The sequence below is a fragment of the Oryzias latipes genome, chromosome 5 (genome assembly GCF_053564925.1).
Source record: "Oryzias latipes strain Hd-rR chromosome 5, Olatipes_Hd-rR_3.1".
NCBI classification, from domain to species: domain Eukaryota; kingdom Metazoa; phylum Chordata; class Actinopteri; order Beloniformes; family Adrianichthyidae; genus Oryzias; species Oryzias latipes.
In genome coordinates this window covers 20,070,535-20,079,699 of record NC_136241.1, presented here as the reverse complement: position 1 = coordinate 20,079,699, position 9,165 = coordinate 20,070,535, and the positions used below count along the sequence as shown (strand labels likewise).

The following is a 9,165-nucleotide window of genomic DNA, read 5'->3' as shown; positions in this document are numbered from 1 at the left end:
GAAACTGGATAGTATTGTCTACATTAGACTACATGGTTTCGGGTCGTTAGGAGATGTTATGGCAGCTTGAAGTTTTTAACGCATCAAATAAATCCATTTATGCATTTTACCAACCGGATGTAGCCCTTTCATGTTAGATGCTCGCCTTCCACGTAGACTAGTTTCATTTGGACTATAATTTAAGAAATGTTGGCTCTTATTTAAATTAAACTGCAGTGAAATGGAAATTATGTTTTTGGTTGTTTTGCTATTCGTTCACACTGCAAAAATGAAGTTTCTAACATAGAATTATAATCTTAAATTTAGTCCAATAATCATTTAAAACTTGTTTTAAGAATAATTTACTATGCAAGAGAAGAATTCATTAGATTATTAATCTTGTTACAAGATTATTAGTCTTTTATTTCTTACTTAGTTTTATAAAGGCTAAAATTAGTCATTTTACATGTACAACAAGATAAATTACTCGCAGAGGCTTGAATTTTTATTTTGTGACCATTTTTAGCTGTAAAGACTTGTTTCAAGACCTAGTAACATGTGGACTTGAACACTGCAACAGCAACAAAGCTGTTAAGAAAAGTAATATTGCTATACCTGTTCTGTAACCCTTGTGCTATCCTATGCACTTTAACATTAGGAGTTGGGTCATCTAGACCCACTAGACAGTGCTCTGAACCTTTTTTCTTCAATGATTTTTGATCTTCACTGGTGTCCATGGATTACATGAAATCTTTCCACCTTTGTCATGGTAGGGAGAACATGTCAATGGAAGGGGGGGGGGGGGGGTCATCTAAGATAGATAGAAAAAGGGATAACCCTTGTGCATATCAGTAACAGAACACAACTGTCACAAAACCTTCCAATCTTTCCTGTAATGTGTTCCAAATTAATTATTTCTGAGACAAGGCCCAACTCCTTCTCATGTAAAAATATATGGGATGCTCTGTGCTGATATCATTTTGACAGCATTCAAAAAGCTGATTATGGTTGACAAGTGATTAACAGACATTTCTGAAGTTTAGTTTAGATGACCATTGTTTAAAAAATGTGCTTTGACTCAAACATAATACACATATGTCTAAACAACCAAGATAAATAATTTTAACAGGGAGATGCAAAGGCAGTGTTGCTTAGGAATTACAGTTTTCTAAGGAAACAATGGCTTAAATCGTTTCAGATGCTGTTCAATCAGATTTGTAAGTCTTAATACGCTCTGCATTGGTAAAACGGGTGCAAAAACAATCTGGACTATCTCAAAGTCTGAAATAACATGAACATACGGTACTCCTTTTCCTCCTGCGGTCAATACCAGCTAAGAAGGGAATGGGGGGACGGGAGGGTTTCATAAATAACACAAAATTTATTTTCCCTAGTATTACCATACAACAATAATAGAGGTGAGTTTTAAAGTAGTGTGTATAATATCTTCTAATTACATCATACAACTTTGTGGACAAAGGTACATGTTTTGCGGTAACCCTCTCACCCCCACCCCCCTCATGTCATTTGGTTGCGCCTGTCCTGACGGTTGGAAAGAGAGGGAAAAGCAGCAGCCACTTTGAACCAGACCCTTCTGATAGCCTGTTCGGTAAGTTTTTCTGAGACTATTTTTATTTTATTAAATATTATTACTTCACTCAATGTGAACAAATATTGTTCCCCGAAGCCTAATGACAGCTAGGTATCCAAGCTAGTCGACAAGTGTGACGAGGCAGCCAGTAGCAGAGCGGCATTCCGTCTCTTCTAGGCATGTTCGTATGACCTAGCTTAGCCACCAGAATTTCTTCCATTTAGAGGAACGCGAGGCTGCAGTGTTTTCTCCGTTTTATGAATGAGCGTCACTAGATCGGTGCGTACTATACATGCAGGCTAATATTTTTTGTTGTAGTTATCTTCACCTCCCGGAAATTTAATCAGTAATCAAAAGCGAGCAGGTGCTGTTCCCCCCGTTTGCAAGGCTCCGTCCAAGAAGTGAATGCTGGGACATGAGGTCATGTGACAGGTTTTGAGTAAACTGATAGGCTGCAACCAATGTCTACAAACATAAAGGAGCAAACGTAGCTTAATGAAATACTATTGGATTGTGGTATAAAATAATAAATAAATAAAACAGCAGTTTTATTATTGTTTTATTTATTTATAAAAATCAATAATGACTTTTGAAAGTACTTCAAAGTATTTTTACACATAGAGCCATATGATAGTTCAAACCCAGGAAACGAGTCTGGAATCTCTCTTATTTATTAACTTGAAAAGTTAAAATGTAAAAGGAAAATAGTGTAAATAGGATATCTGTTTCCAAAGGTTTTTTTGGTCAGCTAAAAATGGATCATTTTATAAACATTATATATGCCATGAAGAAGATTTCAGTGTTTACTCTGCCTCACAGCATCTGTTTAGCTTAATTGAACTGTACAATCTTTTCGGTTATATTCGTAATTACTTATTATTTGTTGATAATGAAGTAAAAATGGATTTGATATCAACCTTAATTCATGTAGTTCTCTGACTAGCTTTGCAATGATACCTCCCTTACTTGGATTAGACAAGTTATGAGAAGGTTATGACACTAAGAACTCGTATCTTTGATTCAGATCGCAAATATGTTGTTGTTTTGCTGTTTCCTTCAGGAATAAAATTATGCCCTCTATGTGATCACTTAAAATGCTTTACCTTTTCTTATTTTTTTGACCTACCTTAATTATCCTTATACCATTGGATATTGATATTGTTGATATTGAGACATTACAGCTATTGTTGTTTACATTTACATTGTAAACAAGCTTTTATATACAGCAGTGTAAGATGCTTTCTCATTTATGTTGCTCTAATAAATAATGGAAGTATAACAGTTCATGTCGGCTAAAACCCATTGTATAATTCAGAATATGTCTGATATCTTCACTGATTTTTATTTTTCATTTTGGCAGAAACGGATAGCCTCGATAGATGTATAGAGAACCAAAACCAAACCAAGATGCTGTCTGCCAGATCCTTGACCTCGGATTTCAGTCAAGAAAAGCCTTCATTGAAAGTGATGTCCTAAAAGAAGATGATAGACCTACAAAGATTCTGGAGGCATATCCATGTTTCAAGGAGCTTCATCATGTAAGCAATTTACTTGTGTTTTTGATTGGTTGTTCCCCCCACCGCCCATCTTTACTAAGGAGGCATTTTTGTATGTTACTTGTGTTTTAGGTGATGGAGGAGCTGCGGTGGATCCAGGATATGGGAAACGGCAAATTCAGATGTCAAGTACAGGACAGATGGGAAGACTTCTGCTCACTAGTGCAGTTTTACAGAGTTTGGAAAAAAGTGTTGAAGCCTCCCATGAACTTAAGTGGAGGTAACTCATTTTACTGTCTTTTTTTGCATAATGTTTTCAGAGGTGTTGGTCAGAATTGCGTTGTTATTATGCAAACTGATATTCAATTTAATGTAAACTCAACATTAAGCTGAAAATGAAGTTAATAACTGAGTTATTCTATTATATTGTTCTATTTTAGTTGAACACAACGTTGCACTCTTCAGAGCACTCCCAACGCTTTTCCCATCTCCAACTTCACCCCTTAAGAAACTGGCACATGCTAGTGAAGCATTGCTGCATGTTCTAGAGGTGAGTTTTTGTTCCCATTTGAAACTTTGATTTTGTGCTTGATTTTTGTTTGTCTCTGATGGTCTGTAATAACTGTGGGTAGAGACTGGAAGGAATAATGTGAGGATCCCAGCATTTATTTCTGTTTTTTTTTCTGCCACTAGATATGCAAAATGGTGTTAATGACACCTAAAAAGCCTAAATACAAGCATCTACAAAAATTATATTAATTTTCAAAATGGCAAATACGACCCTAGTGATGTTTCATTATTACTAACAAAACGTTTTTAGTAAAAGTTACAACATAAACTGTTTTACCCTAATTATTTTTATCTTTAGCCAACAGATGATCCTGCCAAATACCTGGAGAAGAGATCTTTCTCCAGCCCGGTGTTGCTCTTTGATGGGTCCTGCTGTCTCGTGGCAAGTGGAGAAACTCCCATCACCACCTTTGCCAAAGAAGATCTTGGCCATAGGTTGTTTTATCTGTTGGCTTACCACTACACCTTCCATCTTACCCATCCCAAGTTTGTGGCAACCCTACTTTGTCAGTCAGACAGAAATATTGAAGGACAATATTCACGAGCGGGACACCACAAGTTCATAAAAAAAGTATCGGCAGAGTGAAACGTTTTTACTGAGTGGTAGAGCTCTCACGGTGAGAAATGAATGCCTTGTTTGGTGATGTTAACCAGAGACACTCTTTTTCTTATTTCTCTTAACCTCAGATTATTTACTAGTATGGCCTGCATCAGCGTTCATTAAGATTTAGCTGTAAACCTATGTTAAATTTTATGTTGAAATGCTTCAAGCAGTTCTTTGTATTTGTAGAAGCAGAAGTATTCTATGTTAACAGTGTATTCAAAGCAATTTTGAAAAAAGCAATATAAATAAATATTGTTAAGTATACTAATCCTGTATGCTTGTATTTTTCTTGTCTTGGTTTGAGCTACAAAAGCTAGTAATTACACAATACTAGCTTTAATTCAGCTAGCAATAAGTCTTAATTCTACTATAATAACTCTTGAATTAAAAGCATATCTTCTTACGGTTATCTAGTTTTAGGGTCTTTTTACTCAAAGTGAGTAATAAACAACTGTCAAAGAAGAATTTATAAACTAGTTTTGAGACTTTTTTACCTAAAAAATAGTGCTTGAAATGAGTATTTTACTACTAATTTTGAGTTGTTTCTCTCTTTCTAAAAGCCAAGATATTTTTTCTTATTTTAAGATATCTTATCAAGTGAAATTATCTTACCCCACTGGCAGATAATTTCACTTGTTTTAAGACAATATAATCTAAAAATAAGTCTAAATTTCTTGTATTTAGACAGTCAATTTTTGCAGTGCATGTAGCGCAAGTTATATCGTCATCGCAATATTGATCACTAATATTGCATATCGCAGGTTTTTCTCATATCGTGCACCCCTAATTATTGTGAAATATAGATGTTAGTCAAAATGGCAGGGGATGTCCACAGACACATTTATCCTCACACTCAAACACTACAAACATACCTGTTGGCTACAAAAAACCTTCACACATGTGTCAACACACACACGATGCAAATGTAGGTCATACTCACGCAGATACTCATGCATAATAACAAACATGTGTCAAGCTTACATCCCTCCCGGAAGAATACAATTGGTACAAAGGTGAGCGTCTGTGTTCTGTGTTACCATAGAAACATGGGAGTGCCACAGATATGTTGACTAAAAGCGACTCAGACCAATAACTGCTTACTGATGATTTCTGGTTCCCTTATGGCAACGTCTGTATCACAAAAAAATGGCAAGTGAATTGATTTCATTTGGTTAGAACTGGAATTAAGTCATTTTCTATGATTGACATAACACTCCCAACAGTCCAGTCCTAACATACACTCAATAATTCTGACTAATGTTTGCTTCTATGTCCTCTGCTAACCTTTAGTTCTTTAAGAAGGACAAACACTTCTGACAGCTGGGGGCTTCTGTTCCTTGAGCCACAGAGAAAACGAGCACCTTCAACTCTTTGCCTGCAGTGACCAGTCAGGAAAGACTTCAAGTTGGGAATGAAACGCTAGCTTACTATCCCAGGGTTGAGCTCACATGTGGGGGTAGAACAGAGATTGACAGGCAGATTGGGCAGCGTCTGCAGGGATATGAGAGCTGAGACAAAGCTGTCGATTTACCAATCAATATTCTTTTTACTCTGCAACCATGGCCAAGAGCTGTGGCTGTGAGAAGTGATGGAAAGAATGAGCTAACCAATACATTCAGCTCCAGGGAACTTCCTTGGGGTGTAAGGGTACAACTTTGGGGTCAAGGAGATGATAAAATCTGGGGAAAGAGCTTAAGAAGTCTGGGGATCTTGGCTGGCTCAGTTTCTCTGGTTTGAACCTGGGCACAGGGATAACTATTTAAGCTTTCCATCTTAAAAATTTGTACTTTTTAGTCCTTTCTCTTTTTTCAAATCAAATTTCTTGTTCAGACTGTCATAAATAGAAACATAATCCTACTCATTCCCGAATGCTATTATCCCCCATCTTTATGAAGATTTCCCAATTAGACCTGTGGAGTTTTATGATTAAGAGGTGATATGATATCTAATACTGTGAATCTGCTAGATGAAACTTCCTTTGTTTTTCTAATAATGCGACTGCATCAAGTCTTTCCCTTTCATGTACTCCTTCCATAATAACAACATAAAAAAAGAACCATTAACTCTGAGTGCGTAGCTGTTGTTTTTTCTGTTCATATCAGGTGGCTAAACCAGACCAAAGACATCATCCATGCTCACTTCAAAGAGCTATGTGACCTTTAACTCACTCTTATTTAGGCTTTATTGCCCATCATCAATCAATTCACAACGTGGCACCATCATCATACAGCTGTTAAGCAGACATTGGAGTGTTTCTGTAACTCAACGTTTCAGTGTCTCTAATGCCTTAGTCACAAACACCCGTGGACACCAGTTGTCCAGGTCTGTAGAGGGTTGTAGAGAGGAGGGGCCACATCTTAACAGGAGTGCAGGTGTGTCTTCCTGTTCCCTAGAGGCTTGAGCAGCCACCTTAAGGGACCTCATGAAAATGGAATGTACTATTGCGCAGTGTGTGGTAGGTGTATCCTGAAGTATTTGTCAGGATAAAATTAGTTGTGCGCATCAAAGACGTGCGGGTGATGGTGTCACACGCTGCCCTTGTGCCCCACTCGAGTCATTAGTACTATCTCCTTATTTTCAACAGTTAGGGGGTAAACAGGGGATGCACAAGGGACGTGCAAGGGGGCAACACCTTTCCTTGAGTAGCACTGATGGGCTCCCTGCACAGGTGGTTGAAAATATTAACTGATGTACTGATCTGTACAACATGCCTGCCTCTCACCTACTTCATCCATATTTATCCTAACGTGTGGCTTAAGTGTTCACTACAACCTTTCACCCGCAGCATGCTTATTGAAAAAAATGTGCTTGAACATTTGCACCTCACAAGCACACAGAGTGGTCGACAATCTTAAAATTTTGTGGGGTCAACCTTCGTGGCCCAAAAAGATTTGCTCATTCTCACCCGCAGAAAGCCTGTATCCACCTCTAAAGGTAGTTGTGACTAAGGCGTGAACTTGTTGGTCTCAATAGCAGGGAGTTTTTTTAATTTTCTTTTCGTTCCATATTAAGAGAAATCAACTGGAGGTAGAACACAAGCATGACTGTCCTCAAATCTAAAAGAACATGAAAAGTTGGAGTCTAGCCACAGCAAAATCAGCTCTGGTTCTGTAAACCTTCTGTATGAGACTGAGCCTGTCATCAGCCAGAGGCTTCTTAACATACCTGTAGCAAATACTGGCCATAATTAATCTCTACATTGACTTTAATGATTCGGCTGATTGACACAGCCTACAGCAATTCAATTTTCACATCATAAAATTAATAAAGTATTTTTTAATTAGATTTTTAAATGAAATTATTTAGCATTTCCTTCCCTTCAGTCACAACCACATTCTGAATAGAGTTAAACATAGGTATAATGTCTGTGATTTGTTTTTTGAGCTAAAGTAAATCCCCAACATAAAGTTTGTTCTCTAAGAGACTAATAAGCATAATTGAGAGGGTAATAAAAATATGGGATTTCTGATTAAATCATTAATTTACAAATAAATGATCGTATTGCAAAGTGTTTTCTATTAACAAATGTACAGGACTTGTTGTTAAAAATGGCTTTTGTGAGCCTTTAATTTGTTTATCTGCTGGATAGTGTGTCAAAATCCTTTTTTTTTTTTTCATATTGCTGTCATGGTGCCTCTGTCAGCTCCTCCCCCTCCCCTCTCTGCTTGGCCACTGATTCATCCCAGCTGCGTCCACTCTACTCATCACCCTGCCAGATGTACTTAAGGAGCTCCAGGATCATCATTCATCGCCAGTTCGTTGCCCCTGATGGTACTGGTCTGGTCCTCTCAGAGTTTTTGCTATGTACCTCATGCTCTTGCCTTACATACGTTTGCCTTGTCTCCAGGAACCTCATTCTCACGAGTGGACGTCCGAATCTGTGACTACCCAAGCAGAACTTCACCCAAAGTTACCTACCTCTTCTCGGAGTTTCATCCAGCTGAAGAACGCTTCACGAGCCTTGCTGAATCTCCAGCCACGTCACGAGCCGTTGCCGAACCTCCAGTCACGCCACGAGCCATCGCCGAACCTCCAGCCTCGCCGCTCTCCTGCCGCAACATCAAACCAACGTCATTGGAGCAATAAAACATCATACTTACCTTTACTCACCTCCTGTCTTCCTTCCGGGTTTCAGCATCTGCATCTGTCTAGCCTGGCTAGCCATGACAATTGCCTTCTTTCCAATGCACCAGTCAATGCACGCATTGATGGGTAAAGGACAAACTCATCAGTAAATACATATTTGAGATAGATTTATAAAAAAAAGGAGGAACGCCTTGAAAACAAGATGTGGCATCTCAAGGAGCGAATCCACCCATTTCTTATCAAATGTTTAAATACATAAATACATATTGAGATTTAAAAGGACATATGACAATGCAATTCTGGCAAGAAAACTAGAAGACATCATTTCTAAATTTGGTTAGAGTAAAAATAATCTTATAAATTTAAAGTCTATTTCATTTTTCTTTCCCTTTAGCACTTTCAAATTTTTGTAAATGGTTTATACTTTCCCTTTTGAACAGTTTTTTTGTTTTTTGTCATAAAAATATGATCAGCTCTCTGATTGGTAGGACTTCCACTCGTGTTGTAATGTGAACAATTAAAGAGCTGTTTGCACTTGAGGAGCTGTTTTCCTTATGGCACTGTCCTTGACAAATCCGCGCTTTAATAAGTATTGCTATTCATTTATTTCAGTGGTTGCCATCATTTGTTTCAGAGTAGTTAAAATTCCTCTGCATTATCTTTAGCATCTGTGCTTAAGTGTTTGAACACTTTTTATTTTACTTTCAAATGAAAATTTGTAGGGCTGTACGGTGGCGCAGTGGTTGGCGCTCTTGCTTCACAGCAAGAAGGCCTCCGGTTCAACCTGAAACAGAACCTTGCATGTGTGAACTTTGCATGTTGTCCCCGTATGCATGGGT

At 37.8% G+C, this 9,165-nt stretch overlaps 1 long non-coding RNA gene across 1 annotated transcript; it reads left to right on the top strand.

Moving 5' to 3' along the window:
- The first annotated feature begins 1,479 nt into the window (after positions 1-1,479).
- LOC111947452 (uncharacterized) lies at positions 1,480-4,508 on the top strand. The gene is made up of 5 exons (XR_013656054.1): positions 1,480-1,588; positions 2,931-3,108; positions 3,199-3,346; positions 3,507-3,616; positions 3,935-4,508. It is a non-coding gene; the product is annotated as an uncharacterized LOC111947452 (long non-coding RNA).
- The last annotated feature ends 4,657 nt before the right edge of the window (positions 4,509-9,165 follow it).